At 45.5% G+C, this 27,641-nt stretch overlaps 1 protein-coding gene across 2 annotated transcripts in view; it reads right to left on the bottom strand.

Annotated features, from left to right (window-relative positions):
* Positions 1 to 27,641, bottom strand: part of TTLL10 (tubulin tyrosine ligase like 10) — a 201,768-nt gene that overhangs the window by 152,778 nt on the left and 21,349 nt on the right. The gene's annotated exons all lie outside the window — the stretch shown is intronic.

The following is a 27,641-nucleotide window of genomic DNA, read 5'->3' as shown; positions in this document are numbered from 1 at the left end:
CCAGTCAATTCTGCCAGTCCCATAAAGTCAATCAACTTCGTCTGCCATTCTTCCAGAGTGGGTAGATCTTGCGTCTTCCAATACTTTGCGATGAGTATTCTTGCTGCTGTTGTAGCATACATAAAGAAAGTTCTATCCTTTTTTAACACCAATTGGCCGACCATGCCCAAGAGAAAGGCCTCTGGTTTCTTCACAAAGGTATATTTAAATACCTTTTTCAATTCATTATAAATCATTTCCCAGAAAGCCTTAATCTTAGGGCACGTCCACCAAAGGTGAAAAAATGTACCTTCATTTTCTTTACATTTCCAACATTTATTATCGGGCAGATGGTAAATTTTTGCAAGCTTGACTGGGGTCATGTACCACCTATATATCATTTTCATAATATTTTCTCTTAAGGCATTACATGCCGTAAATTTCTTTTTCTTTTTTAAATAATATTTATTGAAATTTTCAAAAAATATAAAGAAAACAAAGACAAAAAGAAAAACAAAGAAAAACACACACGTATAATTACTATCCTTTCTTTCAGTAACATATTTCCTTGACTTCCCCACATCTCCCCTTCTTGTATTCCACTTCAATTTTTTTTAAATTCAGCAAGTTCCTATCCCCAACATGCCGTAAATTTCATACCGGTGGTCCACAACTGTTGCCAGTCAGCAAACATAATGTTATGTCCAACATCTTGTGCCCATTTAATCATAGCAGATTTAACCATTTCATCCTGAGTATTCCATTTCAACAGCAAGTTATACATTCTTGATAGTATCTTAGTTTTGGGTTCTAACAGTTCTGTTTCTAGTTTAGATTTTTCCACCTGGAAGCCAATTTTCTTGTCCAAATTATAAGCCTCCATTATCTGAAAATAATGAAGCCAGTCTCGCACTTTATCTTTTAGTTTCTCAAAACTCTGCAATTTCAATTTGTCACCTTCTTGTTCCAAAATCTCCCAATATTTTGGCCATTTGGCCTCCATATTGAGCTTTCTCTGAGCCTTCGCTTCCATCGGTGATAACCACCTTGGGGTTTTATTTTCAAGTAAATCCTTATATCTTGTCCAGACATTAAACAATGCTCTTCTGACAATATGGTTTTTTAATGCTTTATGAGCTTTAACCTTGTCATACCACAGATATGCATGCCACCCAGATCACTGCCAGTTCTTAACTCTGTGAGTAGATCACAGTTTCTTGGGAGTTGGCCACCCCTGATTCTAGTTAAATTTGCTTGCACAGGAGGCAGAGATAGCCACTGACTTGGATGGCTTTAAAGGAGGATGAGACAAATTCATGGAGGAGAAAGCTATCAGTGGCTATTAGCCATGACAGCTATGACTTGCTTCCGCAAACAGTCAGTAATGATTCTGAATACCAGTTGCTGAAAACTGCAGAAGAAGAAAGTGCCCTTCTGCTCAGGAGGGTTTCTCACAGACACCCGGCTGGCCATTGGGAGAAGAGGATGCTGGTCTAGACGCTTGAGCCAGCAGAGCTCCTCTTATGTTTTTGTCTTTGTACAGTTGGCTTTTTATACACATTCACACCCATCCCTCTCTGTCCTCCATGCAGTCAAGCAAGAGACATTATCAGAGGATGCTGGACTAAAGGGGTCATTGGCCTGATCCTGCAGGTTCATCTTCTGTTTTTACAATTGCTGCTCTCTTACAACCCTAGCTCTGACATCAGCGGTCAAAAGATGAAATGTTTCATTCTGCCCCCCCCCCCACGTGCACCTCTGGAAACCCCAAGTGCTAGAATACCCATGCTGTAGATTTTAGACCCCCCCCCCCGCCGCCGCCATTTGGGGAGTATTTTGCTAGGAATAACTATTATTCGCTCGCTAGAAAGATCAAAGGAAGAGCTCCAAATCATTGTGCTAAAGAAAGGCATTTTCTTTTCTTCTTGCTCTTTGACTCCTGAAAAGTGTTTGGCTTCCCATAAAACGAAGCAGACAAACAGAAGTTGATTATGTGTTTAGCGCTGCTATTGTCACATTCCAATAACACAATGCAGACCCTTTTCTCTATTTTTTAATGTACAGGGGTGAAATGCTCAAAGCAGGGGAAGCACAGAGTGCAGTCAGAGAGTGGCTATTTTTTTTAAAGCTGCATGGTGGGAGTTTCCATCCCCTAGTGGGGGGAAAGTGAAAATTCAGCAGAAGGTAAGTGTTTCTTGGGGAGAGAAAGGTGGGTCAGGAGATTCCTTAGCATGGCACCTTCCAAATTAGACACAAAAGCACCTCTGTATCCAGTTAGGTATTGCAAAACAGACCTATTTACATTAAGATTACCAGATTCCCCCCCAAAAAAGAATCAGGGGACACTTTTTTTCTTTTGAAAAGAGAAAAAAAAGTTTTTTTAAAAAAAGTTTTTTAAAAAAGAAGTAGTAATATCTTCTCTTCTGTGGTCTCCTCTGTCACACGGCCTTCCTCTGGGCCCCGGCCTGCTCTCTTGGAGCGCCAGCTGCCGTGGAGAAGGCTCTGGTCGGGCCTGGGCTTGGCCACGTGTCCTTGTCCTCCCAGTGCTCTCCTACCTCTCCTCCTCCTCAGCAGCAGCAGCGGCACAGCAAGGTCAGGGCTCCCCTCTTTTTTCTCCTTCCTCTTTCTCTCACTTCCTTCTCCTCTCCTCCTTCTCCCTGCATTGGTTCCGGGGTTTTCCTGGCCCCGGAGCGCTGCTCTATTTGGGTCACGGGGGGGTCAGCGGTTCCCCCAGTTGATGTGCCAGGCATTCCCAGTTCCCCCTCGGCAGTGGCAGTGGCAGCAGCAGTCTCAGCAGCCCGGAGCCAGCCTCGTAGCACAGTTGGCTCTGGCTGGCTTCAGGAGCTGCTGTGGCGCCCACCATTTTGCCTCGCCAGAACTCCCCGTATGATGTGTCTTGTGCCGTTGAACCTATCACACAACATTCATTCCCTACTAATAAATCTACAACACTTAAAATACAAATCCAGGGACATTAAATGAAATCCGGGGACATTCCAGGGACGGATTTTGTCTGGGGACAGATTTGTAAATCCGGGGTCTGTCCCCGGGAAACAGGGACGTCTGGTAACCATAATTTACATAAATGAGTCTCAGTTAGTCATGTCCATTCATTTCAATGTGTCTACTTAGATTAGGACTACCATTGGCTACTGCCTAAGAATGGCTTTCTGCCAGATCTGGGATTTGGAGTTGCAATATGCCCCAATGAAAGCCACTACTGCACAGTGGGTAAGAGTATCGGACTAGGACCTGGGAGACCAGAGTTTAAATCCACACTCAGGCATGCAAAGCCCATGGGGTCACCTCGCACCAGTCTCTCAGCCTAACCTACCTCGTAGGGATGTTTAGAAGATTGAGTGGGGGGGCAGGAGAAGCAATATACAGCATCAAGAGGTCCTTGTAGGAAAGATGGGATACAAAAGGAAAAAATGAATGAATGAATGAGGCCACCACCACCCATGTTCAGTGGATTCAGGCCATTACTGAAGCAAGGCAATAATCAAGCACATCAAGTGCCACACCAGCAGATGTAAAGGATTGCTGTGTGTCATCAGCATATTGTATATTACATGGGTCAATATTAGCAGCATCTCCCAATCCAGTTTCCTAGGGCAGAGGTTTTCAACCTTTTTGAGTCCACAGCTCCCTTCACCAACTACATTCTTTCTGTGCTAACACTGTGGGGCTCAGGACCCCAGTTATGTCACCCCTTGCCTGCAGAGCTGGCAGCCCCTCACCCCTTTTCAAACACCCTCCCTTGTGGAGTGTTCCCTCAGCCTCCTCTCCTTGAGAGTCCTCTGGGCAGCCGCTGCTGCCGCCCCTGGTCTCTGAGCTGCCCCAAAGAGAGATGCCTCCTCACACTGCCCCACAGGGGCCTGGGACTTGTCCGTCCAGTCCAGTCCGTCCAGTCCACTTGCTTGCTTACTCCAAGGCCGCTTCAGCTCCTGGCAACCAGCACCCCCTGGCCAGCCCCAGAGGCACCATTCGCCTGGGGAGCTTGTAGCCAAGGCTGCTGCAAGAAACAGCTATACAAGCCCTTGAGAGGTAGAGACGCAGGAGGAGGGAGGGAAGGAAAGAGGGACAGAGGCCAGTGTTGCCCGCAGCACCCCTGAACATCATTCAAGGCACCCCAGGGTGTCATGGAACACTGGCTGAAAACCACTGTTCTAGGGCCTGCATGAGAACTAGTGGAGCTAGTAAATTCCCTTAAGAATTACACTATAGCCACATCCTATATCAGTGGTGGCGCACCTATGGCATGCCTGCTAGAGGGGGCACTCAGACTCCTCTCTGTGAGCGCATGCACCGTTGCCTCGGCACAGAGCCGGCAGAAGGCGAGGGCAGCGTGTTGAGTCCTTGACTCAACTTGTGTCCGAGTAGAAGCACCTCGGATGGGGCGTCGGGGTGTGTGTGTGTGCAAAATGGAGCCACAACCTCCATGGCGCACGTTTTCCCTTGGGGAGCCTCCGCTGTGGGTGGGGAGGGCGCAGCGCTAGGCACGTGCTCAGAAATGTGCTGCCGCCTTGGTGGACCGCCAGGAGTTCTGAGCAGCCGCCTTCCTCCTGCTGCTGCTGCGAGGTTGAGGCTTTACACACCCTCTGGCCGGGGCCAATGGGAGTGGAGTCAGAAGTGGAGCGGAGGCTTCGCGCTCCCCAGCTGAGCTGCCTGATCCTACTCTTACTTGCGTGCAAGCATTTCCGGGTTTGAAGTGTTCGGGTTCCAAGTAGTTTGAGAACTAAGCTGTTCGAAAACCAAGGCAACACTGTATTGCTCCACATGGAAGCGCCAACCTCCCCTTCTAAACCAAAACCTCAGTACAGTGGTACCTCGGGTTAAGTACTTAATTCGTTCTGGAGGTCCGTTCTTAACCTGAAACTGTCTTAACCTGAAGACCACTTTAGCTAATGGGGGCTCCCGCTGCTGCTGCGCTGCCGCAGCACAATTTCTGTTCTCACCGTGAAGCAAAGTTCTTAACCCGAGGTACTATTTCTGGGTTAGTGGAGTCTGTAACCTGAAGCGCATGTAACCTGAAGCGTAGGTAACCTGAGGTACCACTGTATTCAGGTTAAATTGCTGTGTTGGCACTTTGCGATAAATAATTGGGTTTGGGGTTGCAGTTTGGGCACTCGGTCTCTAAAAAGTTTGCCATCACTGTCCTATATTGTTATGATTATTTCTTAGAATTCCTGGGCAGCGGTGGGTACAAGGCTGGTAGTGTTTTATAAGCCTAATGCCCACATGTTGGGCTTATCTTGCTTCTGATAAGATAGAAGACAGTGAGAAAATATCGTTAAATGTAGAGATTGACGTGTGTGCCATTAACGAATCTGCCCTTCATAGGACGGTTAGCAAATAGAGCAAGCCATAATGAGCTGGCAACTGAGATCTGTGACCTTTGGCCTTTCTTGGTCCCAACTGTAAAAAGTCTTTTTATTTTTATTTTTTTATTTTTTGAAAAAAATATGTTATTTTTGCAGTGCATCTGTCTCTGCTGAACTAGCCTTGTGGCTGGTGTGATATATACCAGGGATTGTTAACACTTTTGAATTGATGACAAAGTGCTGTCAGAATCAACCAAGACTTGAAAAAATCTTTCTGGATTAGACCAGAAAGTTTCAAATTTTGCCCTCCTTAACAGTAGCTCTGGGGCAAAGGAGCCCCAGGCTCAAGCAGGCTCCTCCCTGTCCTGCCAGGTGCCATCTTCTGCTCCAATCAGGCATCAGTAGGCTATTAGTCCCACCCCCTGATCCACTAGGCACCACCCCTTGGCTCCCAGGCTCCACCCCCAACTGCTCAAGGTCTGAGCTTCAGGACTGCTAGCCCTCTTAACCACATGCAGTTGGAGACTGGGCCCCCTGGTGCTGAGCTCATACCCTCCAACATTTCTCCAATGAAAACAGGGACATCCCATTCCATAATGATACTCCTGATATCCCACACATCTTATTGAGTTGCCCCAGCCCTCTGAGCAGCTTCCAACATATATAAAAACATAATAAAAACTTAAACATTAAAAGAAAACCTTCCCCATACAGGATTGCCTTCAGATTGCTCAGGGATCAGATAACTCCATGTTGTTGTTTAGTCGTTTAGTTGTGCCCGACTCTTTGTGACTCCATGGACCAGAGCACACCAGGCACTCCTGTCTTCCACTGCCTCCCGCAGTTTGGTCAGACTCATGTTTTTAGCTTCGAGAACACTGTCCAACCATCTCGTCCTCTGTCGTCCCCTTCTCCTTGTGCCCTCAATCTTTCCCAACATCAGGGTCTTTTCCAAGGAGTCTTCTCTTCTCATGAGGTGGCCAAAGTATTGGAGCCTCAGCTTCACGATCTGTCCTTCCAGTGAGCACTCAGGGCTAATTTCCTTAAGAATGGATGCGTTTGATCTTCTTGCAGTCCATGGGACTCTCAAGAGTCTCCTCCAGCACCATAATTCAAAAGCATCAATTCTTCGGCGATCAGCCTTCTTTATGGTCCAGCTTTCACTTCCATACATCACTACTGGGAAAACCATGGCTTTCACTATAGGGACCTTTGTTGGCAAGGTGATGTCTCTGCTTTTTAAGATGCTGTCTAGATTTGTCATTGCTTTTCTCCCAAGAAGTAGGCGTCTTTTAATTTCGTGGCTGCTGTCACCATCTGCAGTGATCATGGAGCCCAAGAAAGTAAAATCTCTCACTGCCTCCATTTCTTCCCCTTCTATTTGCCAGGAGGTGATGGGACCAGTGGCCATGAGCTTCTTTTTTTGATGTTGAGCTTCAGACCATATTTTGCGCTCTCCTCTTTCACCCTCATTAAAAGGTTCTTTAATTCCTACTCACTTTCTGCCATCAAGGTTGTGTCATCTGCATATCTGAGGTTGTTGATATTTCTTCCGGCGATTTTAATTCCGGCTTGGGATTCATCCAGTCCAGCCTTTCGCATGATGAATTCTGCATATAAGTTAAATAAGCAGGGAGACAATATACAGCCTTGCTGTACTCCTTTCCCAATTTTGAACTAATCAGTTGTTCCATATCCAGTTCTAACTGTAGCTTCTTTTCCCACAGAGATTTCTCAGGATAACTCCATACCCTCCAACATTTCTCTGATGAAAATAGGGACATCCTAAGGAAAAGCAGGACATCCCTGGATCAAAGCAGAAACCGGGACGGCTTTGCTAAATCAGGGACATCCCTGGAAAATAGGGACACTTGGAGGGTCTGTGAGTTCTTCACAGGAAGCAGTGCTGTCCGCTTCAAACAGCCCAGATGTCCTCCTTTATATACACTAGCTATTAGGGAGAAGCAGGAACTGTCAATTTTTGTCACTCTCCACTTCCCATTTTCCAATTCTAAGTTTGGTTCTCCACATAAACACAACTTTGTATGCAGTATTTCCCATTATACACATTTTTGCAAAGCAATTTTCCTTTTAGTACATTATTTTCACTCATACATGCATTTTCCCGCTCACTATATACTGAGGGGTGCATTTTTGCACACCTTACTTGTGTGGAAAGCTGGAGTGCAAAGTTCAGAGAAGTGAGAATTTTGAAAGATGGTCGTGCTTTGGTCTGTGTCCCGTTTCAGAAAGCGCAAATGAAGTAGATTCATATTTAAATACAAAGTGGGCTGACTTTTTCTCTCATCCTTTGGACTATATATTCTCACAGGTCAGGCCTGTCTGATTCCTTCCATTGTGACCTTCCCTGTCCGGCAAGTAACTATATCCTACTATTCAAACAAAATATACCCTTCCTGTTAATCATATGCATTATTTACTTACTGCATTCCTAGCCCACATTTTTGCTCCAGGAAGCTTGAGGTGGTGTACATGGCTCTTCCCCTCCTCACTTAATCCCCACAACAACCCTGTGAGGTAGGTGAGACTGAGAGGCAGTGACTGATCCAAGGTTACCCGGTGAGCCAAGAGGGGATTTGAACCCTTGTCACCCAGGTTCTTGGTCCATTGCTCTAACCACAACACCACAGCATGTATGAAATGCTTGAGAACCCCAAATCTGCAGTATAATTACAGTGGTACCTCAGGTTAAGTATTTAATTTGTTCCGGAGGTCCGTACTTAACCTGAAACTGTTCTTAACCTGGAGCACCACTTTAGCTAATGGGGCCTCCTGCTGCCGCCGCGCTGCCGGAGCACAATTTCTGTTCTCATCCTGAAGCAAAGTTCTTAACCTATTTCTGGGTTGGTGGAGTCTGTAACCTGAAGCGTATGTAACCTGAAGCGTATGTAACCCGAGGTACCACTGTACTAAGCATTACAGTATTTATCAGGCTCTCCCTTGCATTCAACTTTCTTTTCTTTTCTACTAAGGCAAAAGTGCTCTGCACTCTAGCGCCCCCAAGTGTGCAGTTGTGCATCCTGAACCTCCACAGGTGCGGATGTGGAGACTATCCAAGGAAGTCAATATGGGGGGGGCAGGAATCGAATGGGAACCTTTGATAGCTGACCTCTGCGGAGTGTCAGGAGGGCAGCGATTGACCCAGCAACATGAAAGCACACAGGCCCTTGAGGGAATACAGGCCATGTCATGGTTCGTTGCCCTCCTCCCATCAGCTGACAAAGATAAAGCAAACGACTCTCGGAAGCGCTCGGCGTGGGATCAAATCCATCCGCCAAAGCTACGCTTGAGTGTTCCCACCGGAGGGCCATTACTGTCTAGCGGCATCAAGCTCCCTTGCAGATGATGAAGCCGCAGTAAGCAAGACGAGTGCAGGAACACAGGAAGATGGCTTAAACAGACCACATGTCCATCTAGCTCAATATTTCGCGCACTGAATGGCAGCAGCACTCCTGGGTTTCAGGTGCCAGAGGTGGAATCTGGGACATTCTACTTAACCATCCAGGGATCCTTTACCTTTTACCTTTTACCTTTACTCTGACTTGGAAAAACAGAAATAGGGAACCCGTGACTCTTCTTCTTTTTATAATATTCTATTCTTCCATATAGAAAGTTACTTTTGTTACTCAACCATTATATTCCAATTCAACAAAACTAGCGACTTCCCAGCATCAATGTCTATAAACCAAATTACAAACAATTGCACTTTAACGTTCCGTCTTATCTAATTTCATCCTCTCTAACATGTTTCTTAATATATTCTGCTGTTTTCTTACACTTCAAACCCCTGGTGGTCTTCGCATATGGGGAATAAATTTTTATATAACTAGAAAGTGTTTCCAGTCTTCTTTAAAAGATTCTAAATTTGTATTTATTATCAGTGTTGTTAATTTTGCCATGTCTGCATATTGTAAGATTTTCATCAACCCATTCTTCCTTTGAGGATGTTCTCTCCTCCTTCCATTTCTGAGCGTAGAGAATCCTTGCTGCTGAAGTCACATAAATACTGTTGAGATTGTCTTTAGGATCTTGCTGGGTGGCACTGTGGGTTAAACCACAGAGCCTAGGACTTGCCGATCAGAAGGTCGGCAGTTTGAACCCCCACGACAGGGTGAGCTCCCATTGCTCGGTCCCTGCTCCTGCCAACCTAGCAGTTCGAAAGCACGTCAAAGTGCAAGTAGATAAATAGGTACCGCTCCGGCGGGAAGGCAAACGGCGTTTCCATGCACTGCTCTGGTTTGCCAGAAGTGGCTTAGTCATGCTGGCCACATGACCTGGAAGCTGTACGCCGGCTCCCTCGGCCAATAAAACGAGATGAGCACCGCAACCCCAGAGTCAGTCACGACTGGACCTAATGGTCAGGGGTCCCTTTACCTTTACCTATCCTTGCCAACAAAGGTCCGTATAGTTAAAGCTATGGTTTTCCCAGTAGTGATGTATGGAAGTGAGAGCTGGACCATAAAGAAGGCTGATTGCCGAAGAATTGATGCTTTTGAATTATGGTGCTCTTGAGAGTCCCATGGACTGCAAGAAGATCAAACCTCTCCATTCTGAAGGAAATCAGCCCTGAGTGCTCACTGGAAGGACAGATCCTGAAGCTGAGGCTCCAATACTTTGGTCACCTCATGAGAAGAGAAGACTCCCTGGAAAAGACCCTGATGTTGGGAAAGATGGAGGGCACAAGGAGAAGGGGACGACAGAGGACGAGATGGTTGGACAGTGTTCTCGAAGCTACCAGCATGAGTTTGACCAAACTGCAGGAGGCCGTGGAAGACAGGAGTGCCTGGCGTGCTCTGGTCCATGGGGTCACGAAGAGTTGGACACGACTAAACAACTAAACAACAACAACAATCCCCAGCAAAAAGGATTCTGGCCTTTTGGGGGAAAGTCACTTAATTTTTTGTCTTAATGTCATGATTTATCATGTCCTGTGGCTCTTCTGATATTGTTGGACTCCAAACAAATCAGGACGAATGTTCAATGAACAGGTGCCATCCTTCCATTAAGTTACTTTCCTCCCCTCCCCCCCTCCCCGGCTTTTTAAGGTGGTCCGCCCCCTTTATATATACTGTAGTTTCAAAAGAAATAGAGGAGGGAGAGGAAGCAGGGAGGAGATAGTTAGTATTTTGCCTGATGGAAAAGAGGGAGTTTCCTCTATACTTTTCAATTTGATCTTGCAATCTTCCAGAGTCTACAGGATTGAGAGATCAAATGTGATTGAACACAGGAAATCCAGGCTTTGGGTCAGCTTAGCTTTGGTTTCCAGCACCTACTGATGTTTCCGCTTCTTTCTTCCCTTCTCTTCTCATATTTGCCTTCTCTCTCCCACACACACTTTCAACCAACCCTTGTGGGGGGGGGTCTAGCATGTGTTGAGCCAACTAGATAAGTAACTTTTCTTAGATCAATTTGCCTGAATAACCTGACAACCTGCAGCAATTAAAACACAGAAATCTCTCTCCCTTCTTCCGGCTTTTGGCCCAATTTAGAGGGTAAATATTTGTCTCTCAGAATAAGGACATTTAGTCTGAAAGAAAGCTAACAAGGAACAGCTTTTTTTTTCAAGCAAAGAATTACATGGCACTGTAAGTTATTAATAATGTTTTTAATGACATTTTTAAAATGAAACAAAACACATCTGTCTTCTAAGAAGCTCAGAGCAACGTACAAATTTATCTGCCCCTTGTTCTTTGTTTTATCTTCAAAGCAACACTGTGAGGTGGAGTTAAAAAAAATAAAAAAATACATGCATTTTCATTCCACTCTGCGGTAAAAGGCAGTGGGCTTCTAGAGTGATTGATGTATGATCGAGGAAAAAGAAACCAGTCTATGCCTGCAAACTTACAGATGTAAGACACTAAAGGAAAAGGTGGTGAGGAGGGAAGAGGAAAATGAGCACAAACAGATTTGTAACCCTGGATTTAAGGAAAGCCTACAACGGGTTAACAACTTAATTCTTTCTGGAGTTCCGTTCTTAACCTGAAATTGTTCTTAACCTGAAGCACCACTTTAGCTAATGGGGCCTCCTGCTACCACTGCACCACCGCTGCACGATTTCTGTTCTCATCCTGAAGCAAAGTTCTTAACCCGAGGTAATATTTCTGGGTTAGGGGAGTCTGTAACCTGAAGCGTATGTAACCTGAAGCATATGTAACCCGAGGTACCACTGTACTTTGATCTTCCAGAGATGCTGTACTTGTGTCCTGCACTGTGGTACTGCATTCAACAGCAGCATTCTCCTCTTTTGCTCCCCATCGACTGGTACTCAGAGGCATGCTGCCTTGATCCCAGAGGTGGTATGTACCAGTCATCAGAATATGAGCTTGCTTAATCCCCTTTTCAAACCATCACTACACATTGTGGTTGTGGATTCTCTGCACTGTGTGAACTCCTTCCTTTTGGTTATCCTGAATCTTCCAACCTTCAGTTTCAATGGATGACCGCACTGGGTTCTAGTATTTTGAGAGAAGGAGAGAAAACCTCTCTCTATGCACTTTCTTGACACTGCACAATTTTAGACACCTCTATTACGTCCCCCACACCATTCACCTTTTCCTCTAAATTAAAAAGCTCCTCCCCCCCCCCATTTTCTTCTTTGCAGTTGCTCCATCTCCTTAGTCATGACCACTAATGAGAAAACAGATGCCCACAATGGAGAAGCAATCAGTTTCCTGAACAGCAGCTCAAAACACTCAAAAGCTAAAGTAAAAAATAATAATAATCAGGCTGATAGAAGAAGAAATTATCTGCCAGTCCTCAGATGGTATAAACCTTCCCGAATCAACCAAATAAATAGTAGGTAATGCAGGAAATTAGGGGACGCGGGTGGTGCTGTGGGTTAAACCACAGAGCCTAGGACTTGCCGATCAGAAGGTCGGCAGTTCGAATCCCCACGATGGGGTGAGCTCCTGTTGCTCGGTCCCTGCTCCTGCCAACCTAGCAGTTTGAAAGCACGTCAAAGTGCAAGTAGATAAATAGGTACCGCTTTGGCGGGAAGGTAAACAGCGTTTCCATGCACTGCTCTGGTTCGCCAGAAGTGGCTTAGTCATGCTGGCCACACAACCCGGAAGCTGTACACCGGCTCCCTCGGCCAGGAAAGCAAGATGAGCGCCGCAACCCCAGAGTCGGTCACGACTGGACCTAATGGTCAGGGGTCCCTTTACCTTTTTAATGCAGGAAATTGGAACTCTAAGTACAGTGGTACCTTGGGTTAAGTACTTAATTCGTTCCGGAGGTCCATTCTTATCCTGAAACTGTTCTTAACCTGAAGCACCACTTTAGCTAATGGGGCCTCCCGCTGCTGCCGTGCAATTTCTGTTCTCGTCTTGAAGCAAAATTCTTAATTCGAGGTACTATTTCTGGGTTAGCGGAGTCTGTAACCTGAAGCGTCTGTAACCTGAAGCATCTGTAACCTGAGGTACCACCGTATAATACAAGCAATTATATGAACTTTTGTTAATTATATTAGATGCTATTGGAGTAGAGCTAGTGGTGGTGTAGTGATTAGAGTGTCGGACTTTGGAGACCAGGATTCGAATCCCCACTCAGCCATGGAGCTTACCAGGTGACCTTGGGCGAGTCACTGCCTCTCAGCCTCACCTACCTCCCAAGGCTGTTGTGGGGATTAAATGAGAAGCGGGGGAGAACCATGTACACTATCACGAGTTTCTTGGAGGAGAAAGGTGGGATATACAGTGGTAACTCAGGTTAAGTACTTAATTTGTTCTGGAGGTCCGTTCTTAACCTGAAACTGTTCTTAACCTGAAACACCACTTTAGCTAATGGGGCCTCCTGCTGCCACTGCGCTGCCGGAGCACAAATTCTGTTCTCATCCTGAAGCAAAGTTCTTAACCTGAAGCACTATTTCTGGGTTAGCGGAGTCTGTAACCTGAAGCGTATGTAACCTGAGGTACCACTGTACTCTAAATGTAAACATGTATTAAATGTTATTTTTGTGATATTTATTTTTGTAATTGCAAGTTTTTAAATTTTTTTAGTGTATTTTAAATGGGTGTGACCCTCCCTGGGACCTTAGGGGGAAGGGCAGGTAGTTCATCACCCTCATCCTCCTCATCATCACAGATTTGTAAAGCTGGAAGGGACCACGTGGGTTGTCTAATCCTGCCCCCGTCAATGCAGGACTCTTTTTGCCCAGCGTGAGTCTCAGGCGTGAGTCTCATGCTCTACAGACTGAGCATCATCATCATCATTTGGGTTGCCCTTTTCTGAACCTTTTCCAGATTTTTGAGGTGTAATAAGCAGAACTGTACGCAGCATTCTAAGAGTAGTTAAACCATAAATGACAATGGGGGGGGGGGAGAACCGCAAGTATCTTCAAATCTGTTTCTCAACATGTTTTCAAGACGCATACTTGTGTGGTTAGGTGTTGGGTTTTGATGGGATCTCTTCACATCCTGTTACCCTGCAGCATCCCCAGCAAAGTCCTGCCTTTCTCAACCTTTGCCTTCCAGAAAGAACTCGGTGAACTACTGTTTTGGCTGGAATTCAAGAAAACTCTCATGTCAGTCGGAAAGAGTGCAAAGGGTGTGTGCTGGCAGCCCTCAATCTTCAGTTGCCAAGAAGCAGTTGGGGGCAGAAGGAGAAATTAGTCATTCAACGGGGATCAAAAGTGAGGTGCAAATACTGTGATTAAGAAAGCAGAGATTTAATTTTGGCTGCAAAATGCTTCCTAATCTGCCTTTGTCAGATGGTCTGGTGGCAGATGCAGAGTTTTGAGGGTGGGATGTTCAGAAAGGTCTCATTTGCTGAAGCCATGTGGCATTAATGTGTTCAGGGTGTACATCCAGAAGCTCTCCCTCTTTGCAATTCTACTCCAGCGGGTGCAGAACGCCGCGGCGAGACTCCTTACGGGGTCCTCACCATGGGATCACATTCACCCAGCTGCACTGGCTCCCAGTGGAGTACAGGATCAGGTTCAAGGTGCTGGTTTTAACCTTTAAAGCTCTATACAGAATAGGACCCTCGTACCTACGGGACCGCCTCTCCTGGTATGTTCCACAGAGGACCTTACGGTCTTCAAACAAAAACACCTTGGAGGTCCTGGGCCACAGAGAGGTTAGGCTGGCCTCAACCAGAGCCAGGGCTTTTTCGGCTGTGGCCCCAATCTGGTGGAACGCTCTGTCACAAGAGACTAGGGCCCTGCGGGACTTGACATCTTTCCGCAGGGCCTGTAAGACAGAGCTGTTCCACAAGGCCTTTGGCCAAGGCACAGCCTGACCCCCTCCTTTGGTAATTCTTCACAGAACTCTAGCTCAGTGGTTGCCATTAATTTGATTTGAACTGATTTTATAATGAATTGATTTTAGAATGCTGCATTATTTTACTGTTGTTAGCCGCTCTGAGCCAGGCTTTGGCTGGGGAGGGCGGGATATAAATAAAATGTTATTTTTATTATTATTATTATTATTATTATTATTATTATTATTATTACTGCAGTGATTGATAAATCTGCCAAGTTGTGGTTCTCTGAACTGAAATGCTCAGTAACTGGTCACTCCTCATTTTGCAGATATCCTAAATCCTGTGCGTAGGTCACTTGCTGTTTTACCTACATATGGCATCCTGGTTGTTTGCACATACAGTGGTACCTCAGGAATCACAGGTAGGCAGAGTTTCTGTTGGATTCAGGTCCTGCTTGTGGGCTTGCCAGAGGCATCTGATTGGCCACGGTGAGAACAGGATCCTGGGTTAGATATGGTTGCCATATTTCAAGAAGTAAAAACCACGACACCCCAAAATGCAAAAAATGAAAAAGGGGGAAAAAGGGAGGGAAGCCCTAGGTTAGATGAGCCTTTGATCTGATCCAGCAAGGCTTTCTTTACATTCGTATGTTCCTGGAAGGGCTTGTAAGAAGGCAACTGTTTCATTTCCAACTTGTATTCATCACAACCAGTGCTGTTTCCATTTTGCTGCAGTTCAGTTTCCACCAAATAGCATGCTATCCATGTTGCTGTCTACTGTTTAACCTTAGTGATGTAGCGTTTGTAACTGTGTTCCATAACTTATGTAAATAGTCATGTGAGTTACACAACATGCAAAGGAAATGTCAAAACAATGTAAACAAAGGTAACTAATTATGTATTGTTTTAGGACTTAAAAAAAATCCACAGCAGTAATATGAACGACTACCAGTCATGAATGAGCGCTTGACTGGTTCCCATTCCTGACTACAGATGAACATGCAAACTGCAGCAATTTCCTCTTCCGTTTCCATTAGATTTCTGCAACGTCCCCAGTTCCTGGTCAAGGAACTACTAGCCAGTTTGTGCGCTCAGAATATCTCAGGAATGCTAATGAAAACTCTAACATCTTCTAGCCACCATCCAAGGCAGCAGCACACAGATCCATGGACTTTCAAGTTCTCACCTTGGAGTTTTCGATAGTCGTAGTGCCAGGTCCTTACTGGGTAGGCATGAACTGAGTGGGTGAATGAGCTTTACCGCTTCCGATCTGCAAAGCCCTGTGACAACACTGCCTCCGACTGGGAAGGAGGTAGGGCTCATTCACCCACACAGTCTTTGGCTATGCAAGTTCTACAGGTCAGGCAAGTTTCACAATAGATAAACTTGCTACATTCTAGTAAAGAGCACGAGGAGCCGGCTCCTCTGCAAGCTTTGCAAAACCCAAGCTGCTTTGGGTTGTGAATTTGGCAGTGGCTCTCCTAAATGTGAGTTGTTAGATAGCTTGACCTTCCGAAACCATAACCACTTTGCCAAAGCAACAGCCACCCCCCACTCTGCTGTTTCACCCTTTTTGCAAACTGGAGGCCACTTCCATAACCTACACCCACTCCTTTGCATTTCACCCTGCCTGTATATCATTTCTAGAGGGACCTATCTCCTTGTATAGTGGTACCTTCATAGTTGAACAGCTTGGCTCCCGAATGCCAGAAACCTGGAAGTCAGTGCCGGTTTGCGAACACTTTTTTGGAAGATGAATGTCTGATGTTGCTTCCGCTTGAATGTAGGAAGCTCCTGCAGCCAATCAGAAGCTGCGCCTTGTTTTTCGATCGGTTCCGGGAGTCGAATGGACTCCTGGAATGGATTAGATTCAACAACCAAGGTACCACTGTACTTCGTTAGAGCATTCTGCACACTGATGGCGCTTTATAAACAGTGCTACAATTTGTTCTGCTTTATTTTTATCTTGGCTTTGATCTTTCTTTCATAAGCTGCCTTCGAAGGATGGCATCTGAATCTTTAAAATAATTCTTTTTTAAAAAGAGAGAGAGAGCGCACATTGCTATCCATGTTTACTCAAAAGTAAGTACTATGGTGTCCAGCAGGTCTTGTTCCCACAAATAAGTAGGTTTAGGACTGCAGTCTAATTAGCATATAAGCATATAATATATACAGTGGTACCTCAGGTTAAGAACTTAATTCATTCTGGAGGTCCGTTCTTAACCTGAAACTGTTCTTAACCTGAAGCACCACTTTAGCTAATGGGGCCTGCTGCTGCTGCCGTACCGCCGGAGCACCATTTCTGTTCTCATCCTGAAGCAAAGTTCTTAACCTGAAGCACTATTTCTGGGTTAGCGGAGTCTGTAACCTGAAGCGTATGTAACCTGAAGCGTATGTAACCTGAGGTACCACTGTATTCAAAAGCATACTGCCTCCAACAGTGGAGATGAAGTACAGCCATCATGGGTGGTAGTCACTGATAGCCTTATCCTCCATGAATGCATCTAAATCTTCTTTCAAAACCATCCAAGCCAAGGCAGTGGCCATCGCACCATCTTGTGCTAGTGTAGTCCATTGTTTAGCTATGCACTGTGTGGCCCATTTTACATGATGAGTTGCTTGCATATACATTTCCTCTTCAACAGACTCAGTGACCTTTATAGGAGGGAACATAGAAAGACCCCAGCTGGATCAGGCCTAAGGCCCACCATGTCCAGCATCCCATTCTCACAGTGGCCAAGAAGATATCTGCGAGAAGCCCCCGGACAGGACCTGAGCACAAGAGCACTCTCTTCACTTCTGTTTCCAAGCACCTGCTATCCAGAGGCATCCTGCCTTCAACAGTGGAGGGAGGAAGCAGAAAACCAACGAAAGAAAGTGGGGTAGCACCACTGAGAAGCAGGGTGTGCAAACTCCAGGTGCAAAAAATGTGGTTTAATTCTACATCAAATCATTGGGGGGGGGGAGGATCCTTGCTTGGGGGCGTGTTTTTAGCAACAATTCTCAGCTGCAAGGGACCCCACAGTCACTACAGCATCCCTCTGTGGTTGAAAATTGATGCTGGAGAAATATGCCCCTGAGAAAGAATTTCCTGCAAAAATGTGTCAGGCCTGATATAAACCATGTGTGCTTCCAGATGGAGGCTTTAATATTTTAAGTGGGTCATTAAGATATCACAAACGGGTTGTTGGACACAGGTTTTTTTTTGCTTTTCACATAACTGATTTTTTTTTCTCTTGCAGAAAGGGTATTTCTGAATTTACATGCATGGTGGACATGTGTCAAGATATGGGTACTCTGGCATCAAGTTTTAAATAAAATGGGAAAAAATCTATCAGGAAGACACCACAGAGCTTGCTCTACTAAATTTATTTACAGTTAATAATATAAGACTTGATTGAGAAATATGGATAGCTGTGCGGATGACTATTGTCATTTTGGAAGGATCTTAAAGGAACTCATTTAACAGCACAGTAGCAGAAAAGCATGCATGTAAACCAAGAACAGCTAGGGGAAATAAACACAGAGGCACGTTTGTGGGAAACTGTTGGAGCTTTATTGCTTACACAAATATTTCAGACAACAAAAGAAAAGTCCCTAGGGCGCATTCAAATATATGGATTTGTTAAGTGTTTTGCTTCCGCTCTTGATTAAATTAAATACTGTATATCTTTGCATTCATTAGATTTTTTCTGCAGGGTCTGCACACAGAAGCCTCTTGGTATTTTTGTTTGTTTGTTTCTGATTTCATTCAGTTGGTTAACCTCTAGATTTTGTACTGTCCTTTCCTCCTCTGTTTCTCCTTGATGAGAAAGAAAAAAGGAAGGTTACTTTTCAGGTTAGAGGTTCTGCCTGGTCAACAGCAACACCCTCTATTGCCAGGATCATGACCACAGCTTGTGATTTCCAAGCGAGAGCAGTGAAGCGGGGGAGAGAAAGAGACATTGCCGCCAGGGTGTTGCTGAATGAATTTAGTAACTAGTCTCCAAGCGATCATGCATTTCTCAAGCGTTGTTCCATTCTTCTGGGTGAAATGCTGGGGTGGGAGATTTAGTCAGCAGCTTCGCCAGGAGCTAAGCCTGGGCTTTGCAACAGGGCGAAAAAGATTGCATCATTGATTCTGACTTCACACACCTGGGGGGCGGAGAGACAGGGGAAAACAGGCCAAGATCAGGAGCAGGGATGGGGCAGGGGCAGCACTGGAGCAGAAGAAGCTGCTTGACAGCTCAGGAAGGAATCTAACCCCCAGCCCTACCTGCAACTGCCTGGGACTGAACCCAGGACCTTCTGTATGCAAATCACTGAGCTACACCTCTTCCCTTAAGTCATAGGAAGCTGCCCTATACTGTCAAGCCATTAGTCTATCTAGCTCAACTGCAGTTCAGGCAGGAATCCTTTACCCAATCGCATCTCAAGAAGTCAGGGATTGAACCTGGGAGCTTCCGCAAGCAAAGCAGGTGCTCAAACCTATGAGCTATGAGCTGATCGCCGAAGAATTGATGCTTTTGAATTATGGTGCTGGAGGAGACTCTTGAGAGTCCCGTGGACTGCAAGAAGATCAAAACTCTCCATTCTGAAGGAAATCAGCCCTGAGTGCTCACTGGAAGGACAGATCCTGAAGCTGAGGCTCCAATACTCTGGCCACCTCATGAGAAGAGAAGACTCCCTGGAAAAGACCCTGATGTTGGGAAAGATGGAGGGCACAAGGAGAAGGGGACGACAGAGGACGAGATGGTTGGACAGTGTTCTTGAAGCTCCCAACATGAGTCTGACCAAACTGCGGGAGGCAGTTTTTCACCCTCTCTAATCATCCTAATAGGGACGCGGGTGGCGCTGTGGGTAAAACCTCAGCGCCTAGGACTTGCTGATTGTCAGGTCAGCGGTTCGAATCCCTGCAGCGGGGTGCGCTCCCGTTGCTCGGTCCCAGCGCCTGCCAACCTAGCAGTTCGAAAAGCACCCCCGGGTGCAAGTAGATAAATAGGGACCGCTTACTAGCGGGAAGGTAAACGGCGTTCCGTGTGCTGCGCTGGCTCGCCAGATGCAGCTTGTCACGCTGGCCACGTGACCCGGAAGTGTCTTCAGACAGCGCTGGCCCCCGGCCTCTTAAGCGAGATGGGCGCGCAACCCCAGAGTCGGACACGACTGGCCCATACGGGCAGAGGTACCTTTACCTTTTTAATCATCCTAATACCCAGGATCACAAAATGAACCCTAGCATACCTGAACAAATATAGCACAGAGAGACAAAAAGAATTTTGCCGAACCTTTAGAAAAAAACCCTTTCTTGATTTGTGCCTGACTTAGACGTATTTTATTTGTTTTATATGAAATGCGTTCTTAAATTGTGATCATGCCTTTTGCTTAGATGGATGCATAGATGGGATGTGTGGGCAGAATTCGCCAACTTTTGCATGCACTGCCTGCTAAACAGAGATAAAGAGTCAGATCTGTTGCTCTGCCCACTTCTACCTCTGGCCCTGCCCACCACTGACAGGCAGGCCCCAGAAGGCCGTCCACAAAAGCAGACGTCACCCTTGAGCCAGGAAAGGTTCCCCTTCGGGGACTCAGATGGACCTTGAGTTTGATCAAGTCTTCTTAACATAAGGTTCTTTAATCTGAACTCTTGAAAAGGGAATGCCATCCAAATGAGCTCATGCTGAGTGTCAGCAATCAGCAGCACATGTCTGTTGTCCAGGGGAAAGATGGCCGCCACCTGCGTTTTCACTCTTCTCCTTTGCATATTGGCCCCATTCTGTATTTTCCTTTATGAAGCTAACCGGCTCAGATAAAGGATATTGTACCTCCCCACGCCTGCAAAAAAATAGCCCTGGGTGCATGATCAGATGGTGGGAGAATCGAGCCTGAGATGCAAAATATGTTTACACCCAACTTGATATGCAGGGAAGGCATGATTTGATCTTCGCCCAGAGGTTACAAAATGTAAACATGATAATTAAGGCGCTCGTTCTTAATTGCAGGCTGCTAATTGCGCCGGATGATGCCTGGTTTTGCCGCCTCTGCCCCTCCCCTGAGCCAGAAATCTGAAGCCCCAAAGTCATCACGAGAGCTTATTTGAGAAGTGCTCAGGTATCCCCTCACCTGTTCATTAACTGGTCTTCTAGGAGCTTCCAGCACAATGGATTTGTTTTCCATAACCCTTTCTGAGAGCCGTGGACCTTTGCTGGGTCTCTGATTTCATAAGTTTCCAGTCCTCAGCGTCCGCTGCAGCTGCGGCTCAGGAGAGCTCCCTGTTGCTTGGTGAGAAGGGGAAAGGCTTTTCCCCATGGGTGCAGCCATGACACCTGTCTTTCAGGGCTTCAGAACATCAAGGCTAGACGACTGCAGAGTCCTTTCACGTAGGGCTGCCCTCGAACTGGAGTTTTCCCTATGCGCTGTGTTGCTTTGTGAAAACACTGACGCAGCTGCGGCAGCTGGAGGGGGAACTGTTTCGTGCTAGAGACTGTTAGGAAATAAAGCTGCTAATATCCTAATGCCTTTTATGCAAATCACACTCGGAACGCCATGTTCAGATGCTGCATCTCAAAAAAGATATTGTAGCGCTGGGAGGGGGGCAGAAAAGAGCAGTCAAAAGAATGAGGGGGCAGAGCAAATCCCTAATGAGGAAACATTTGGGGCTTTTTAATTTAGGGCAGGCATGGCCAAACTCGGCCCTCCAGCTGTTTTGGAACTACAACTCCCATCATCCCTAGCTAACAGGACCAGTGGTCAGGGATGATGGGAACTGTAGTCCCAAAACAGCTGGAGGGCCAAGTTTGGCCCATGATTTAGGGGGAAGGGAAAGTAAAGATGATGGAGGTATATGAAATTACAAGAGCAACACCTAGCATTATGTAGGGTATGGAGGAAGTGGCTGGAGAGAAGCGTTTCTCCCTCTCCAATGATCCTAGAACCCAGGGTCACATGCTGAACCTGGATGGCTGAAGATTCTGGGCAGAACAAGGGAGAACATACTGAGCTAGGGGTGGTGAGAGAGAAATTGGACCCTGTCTGAACAGAAAGGCAAACCTTCCTCCATTTGCACTTCCGGGGGGGGGGGGGATACAAGAGCCAAAACACAGCCATCCTTCAAAACTCATGGTTCTCCAACTAAGGAATGTGTACAAAAAGAATGCATGCACTGAAGAGAAACACATATATTTGTGAAAATAATGTGCAACAGAAAAAAAGGCACATAGTTAAAATTATGGCATTTGCTTCCTTGCAGTACGGTGATGGCCAACCTGAATGGCTTTAAAAGGGCATCAGACAGGTTCATGGAGGAAATGGCAAGGAGGAAATATGGATGCTCTCGTTCCGTAAGTGCCTTTCCTTAACAATATTATATGCTATCAAGATCTTAAAGGCTGTAGAACTGAAGCACCGTAGCCTGTATTTCAACATGCTCACATTTTGAAGCTTTCGTTGATCACAGCCTATGAAGTTTCATCTCTCTAGAGAGCTCCATGAACAAGACAAGCTGAATGCTAATTTTGAAATAAAGATCTCTTCCCCTCACCACCACCACAAAAAAATCTATGATATATTATTGAATATAGAAAATATAGAAAGTTCCCCTCTACCGGGTCAATAAATTTGTCCAGCAGTGACTCTCCAGGATCTAAGGTAAGGATGAAGGAGAAATTCATTCAGTGGTCATCTTAATGCAAATCTAATTCACCCTGCCCTGAAGAATATACAATTTTTATACAAACATTACCAAAATTGTTATATTTAGTCATACGCAGCCTGTGCATAAAAGCAACCCGTTCCTATGTTCCAAAAGTTCCAAAAGTTATATCTTCTATCCATTGATCAAAGGGAGCCATAATATTCCAATGAATCAATATCAATCTTTTCGCCAAATCAAGAGTGCAAAGAGTTCATCTATGTCAGTGTTTTCTAAACTTTGGTCTCCAGCTGTTTTTGGAATACAATTCCCATCATCCCTGACCCCTGGTCCTGCCAGCTAAGGATGATGGGAGCTGTAGTCCAAAAACAGCTGGAGACCCAAGTTTAGGAAACACTGATCTATGTAGACCAGCTGTCAGCCCCATATCATTGGTATGTGGTTTAGGATAACTGTGTACTCATTGGAATAATAGCATTATTTGTACATCTATATATTGTATTGTACACTTCCAAGCACTTCTTTTTCTTTTTCTTTCGTTCTTTCTTTTGTTTCATTTCCTTCGCGTTATTTGTACACTGTACATCTTCAATGAAATATAAAAAGATTAAAAAAGAATATGCAAGCTGGAACAAGGTTAGTCTTCAGAATTTGAATTTCTCTGAATTTTGTGATGCAGTTCTCTAACCGTAAAACCTAAGGAGAGCGCTGCTGGATCAGGCCGATGGCCCATCTAGTCTAGCACCCTTTCCCAACCGGATGCCCTGATGCAAAGTCCTTAAGCTGGACTTGAGTGTAACATCAACTCTCCCCACTTGCAATTCACAGCAACTGGTGTGCAGAACCATACTGCCTCCAACAATAGAAGGAGAAATTAGCCGTTGTGGTGATGAGCCGTTGATAGGCTTATCCTCCATTAATTAGTCTAATTCTCTTTTAAAGCCATCCAGCTTGTTGCCAACAAAAAAAAGGCATACAAAAGGGTGTCTATTAGGAGGAAATGAACGCAAAAAATGCTTCTTTTTTGAGAAAATAATGTACAAAAATGCATTATATTAGGGGAAACAGCTTTAGAAAAACATATATATTAGGCTAAATTGCATGCAAATTGTGTATATTAATTGCAATGCACACAAAATGTGTGTGGATTTTTATTGAGGGATGTTAAAAAGAAAGCTTATACAGTGATATAGCAACTGGGAGACCTAAACGGAAGGTTGGGAGAAACGAGAAACTGAGAGGAACTGAAATTTGCCCATCTCTAGTTCCAGGCAGTCTAAATTCATTACTGAAATGATTTTAAATCACTATTGAAAGTTTAGCCCAGACTTAAGAGGAGCAGGGGCAAAAATGGGGAGAAACCACTTCTACTCTTTCACATTTTTATGAGGGGTGAATTGGTAGCTGCCCTCTGGAATATCTTTTGGACCAGGGCATTTTGGGGTATGGAATATATGGCAGCTGACCAAAGCTGCAAGGCGGTACTGGCAACTCCTCTGCCTGGGAATTGCAAACTGCTGCCCCCCAAAATTGCTGCATTCTCCCCAATTGCATAGCCTGAAAATGGGGTGATGAAATGAAGGGTTTCATGAGGAATTTAAATTGTTCTAAGCTGCTCTGGGAGCAAATCCTGGGCCAATGAAGCACGTTATAAATAGAAGAAGATAACAAACTACTCATCCTGGCCTTAGGTGCATCCCTAAAATTAATAATGATGATAATAATAATAATAATAATAATAATAATAATAATAATAATAATTCCAATGTGATCAACCCTCGGGCTAAAAGCCTGATGTAGCTCTTCACCGCCAAGAGAAATGTCTGCATCTGACAGGGACGCACGTGCTTTGAAAACTGCATTCTGCAGGCTGAGAGACACCATTAAAGAATGACATTAAACATTCACTCTCTCATAAAAATGTAATTACTTCAGGCCCTGCATACGGAGAGCTAATTTCAAGTCTATCTGTGTTTTGTACAGCTTCGGCGGCGACATTGTCAGTTTTATGTTTTCCTCAGCCCGGCGGTCGGCGTTTGAAGAGCAGGAAACTTTACTAGCCATTAACCAAATGGTTCTCTAATCTCAATTTAGCCCGCTCAATAACTCTGCGCCCTGTTTCTCAATTCAGAGCGGAAGACGCCGTCGTGCGGAGGAAGGTCACGGCGTGGCGAAGGTTCTGGCGCTGTGGAGAAGGGCAACCCATCAGAGCAGCGTGGATCCCACGACGCTGCTGTTGGCATTCCGCACAAATATATCAGCCCTCATCACGTGTTAGCCAAGCAAAGGGAAAACACGTAGGGATGTTGGAGAATTCGAACCCAAAATGGAAACTAGAGTGTAAATTGCTGAAGTTCACTTATTTGTCTTGTGTCCCGAATAGAAATCAATCCAGTTAATACAATAATTATTCACTATTGTTGTTTTCATTCTGGAAATGATAGGTAATGATATAAAATGGATTGCTTTCCCTCCAGTTTCTGTTTTCTTTGCATTGGACGGCGTGGGATAACCTAATGATAACATAGTGAATCATGTAAAATTTCGCAACAGCAGACAGTGAAATGGATAACGTCGTTTTTGTCAGAAGCCGAACTGCAGCAGAACAGAAACAGTGTTGCATACGATGAACACACATTGGAAGGGAAACTGATACCTTGTTACATCTTATAAGCATGTGGAAGTAGGGCTGAGCTTCTAGCCCATGGGTAGGCAAACTAAGGCCTGGGGGCTGGATCCAGCCCATTCGCCTTCTAAATCTGGCCTGCAGGCGGTCCAGGAATCAGCGTGTTTTTACATGAATAGAATGTGTCCTTTTATTTAAAATACATCTCTGGGTTATTTGTGGGGCATAGGAATTCGTTCATTATTATTTTTCAAAATATAGTCCGGCCCCCCACAACATCTGAGGGACAGTGGACCAGCCCCCTGCTGAAAAAGTTTGCTGACCCCTGTTCTAGCCCAACTTCTGAAATTATGCCCAACTGCCTGGCTCCACCCCTGGAGCTATATGTGTTGGTTGAAGGTCTGGAAGTGAAGCTAGCTCCTTTCATGTATGTTCTTCCACTTGATCAGGCCTCAACACCACATGGAAACAGCTGGTACCCCTGTCAGATCTTCTCTTAATGCACAGGTGGTGGTGGTGGTGTTGCTGTTTTTTGTTTGTTTATACCCCACCTTTTTCCCTGACAGAACTCAAGGCAACTTACAGATAAAAATAGTAAAGGTAAAGGGACCCCTGACCATTAGGTCCAGTCGTGACCAACTCTGGGGTTGCGGCGCTCATCTCGCTTTACTGGCTGAGGGAGCTGGTGTACAGCTTCTGGGTCATGTGGCCAGCATGACTAAGCTGCTTCTGGCGAACCAGAGCAGCGCACGGAAATGCCGTTTACCTTCCCGCCAGAGTGGTACCTATTTATCTACTTGTACTTTGACGTGCTTTTGAACTGCTAGGTTGGCAGGCGCGGGGTCCGAGCAACAGGAGCTCACTCCGTCATGGAGATTCGAACCGCCGACCTTCTGATCGGCAAGTCCTAGGCTCTGTGGTTTAACCCACAGCGCCACCCGCGTCCCTTCAGATAAAAATAAGAATAGCTAAAAAGAGGTGTTGGGAGTGGAGTCCGGGTGGTGCATGACTCAGTCCCTCTATGCATCAACCCCTTTTTTGGAGAGCAAATGGCTGAAAGGAGGCTAAAGACTACTGAGTACCAGTAAGACAACTGGTGGTACGAACAGGGGCTCCTTGTTTTATGTGCTACCAAGTCAGGTTCCTAGCACCAGCTTTGCAGACCAAACCACATTCCTCAAAGATACAGTTGAAAGTTGCACCGATGCCATGTGTTCAAGAAGAAGAGGAGGAGGAGGAGTTTGGACTTGATATCCCGTCTTTCAGTCTCCTTAAAGTGGCTAACAATCTCCTTTCCCTTCCTCCCCCACAACAAATACTCTGTGAGGCAAGTGAGGCTGAGAGATTTCAGAGAAGTGTGACTAGCCCAAGGTCACCCAGCAGCTGCATGTGGAGGAGCGGGGAAGCGAACCCGGTTCACCAGATTACGAGCCCACTGCTCGTAACCACTACACCACGCTGGCTCCCATAGCATATGGTTTCCCTAAAAGAATTCTGAGAAATGTAGCTTGTCAAGGGAGCTGGGAATTTTAGATATGTGACAAGTAAACTACAGTTCCCCCGATCCTTTGAGGCAGCTGTAATTGTTAAAGCGGAATAAATGTGCTTTAAATGTAGGATGTGGATGTGACCCGGGAGGCTGTGGTACCAGTGCAGTAGACTGGAATTTTCACAATTTGGGTTTTTTTAATACAAATTGCTTCAGAAATGTGGAGGTCTGAATTTAAGACTGAAGAAATGAAAAACTGAAAGAAGCAAAACTGATAGGTTTCTGCGTCCTTGCACCTAAATATTCACATGCCAGAAGGCAACGAGAAGAGAATTTAGGGGAGTGAAGGGGGTCTCTTTCTTTGGAGAGAAGTAGGCATCAGTCGCCAGTTTATGTTCGCCCCTGGTGAACTGATGACTCTGTTTGGGAACCCCTGGTTAGTTGCTTGCTTGGAGGTAAGAGGAAGCTGCTATTTTCATTAACTCTGCTCCGACATGGAAGGAAAGAACCCCACCTCCTATTCTCAGCAAACCACCTTCACAAGAGCTGGTCTGGAGAAACGAGGAGGGAGGGAAGAAAAAAATATGAGAAGCAGACACAGTGAAGGATTTCCTGGGCCACAGAAGTTCACTGACATTTTCCCTTTCATTGAGGGCGATCAGAAGAATGCAGCTTCTCATACTGGCTCTGGAGCGGAAATGTGGATAATGCAGGAAATTACATGCACCATTCATCTTCATTGCGCCGCACCTATGAAAAGGGTATTTACCTGTAGCACTAGATTATCTCTGACTGCGTTATCGGAGGACAGCAGGTGCATTCAATTAGATTCTCAAATAATATTCCAACCCCCTCCCCTCTGCGTGCGCGCACACACACACCCCCCTCTTTATCCCTTCCCGAAACAGAATTTAGGACTGAAAGCCGGAGTTAATTGCAGCATGAGATCTATTCCTCTTCTGGCTCCCCATTATTCTAATACAAGACCCAGCTCCCATCAATGCTGTGGATAATAGGTTTCTATTTATGACATTTGTGATCACCCGGAAATAAATTCCCTTTGCTAAGATTGCATTGTTGGGGCGGGGGCGAAGGAGACCATCTGCAAGGAGTTGCAAGGGGTGTCTATGCCTGTGTATTGTGGGGGGGGGGGAGTAGACTGATGATAGCAAAGCTTGCTTATTTGTTACATCTGGGGGCTTGCATATTAGAATTATTCAGAAACCTAGCCAATTAACATTTCAAATGCTTGCTCGTGCCGAATTAATTCTTGATCAGCTAAAAAAAACAACCCAGCAGTTGCAGGCACCTAATCAAAAGGCTGGGTCCTCCGCCCCCAATACATTTTGATGGCTGATACCTTGCATGTTCATGC

This window comes from Podarcis filfolensis, assembly GCF_964270895.1.
Source record: "Podarcis filfolensis genome assembly, chromosome: 8".
Taxonomy (NCBI): domain Eukaryota; kingdom Metazoa; phylum Chordata; class Lepidosauria; order Squamata; family Lacertidae; genus Podarcis; species Podarcis filfolensis.
The sequence above is the reverse complement of the archived record's forward strand: the minus strand, read 5'-3'. Positions and strand labels throughout refer to the sequence as shown.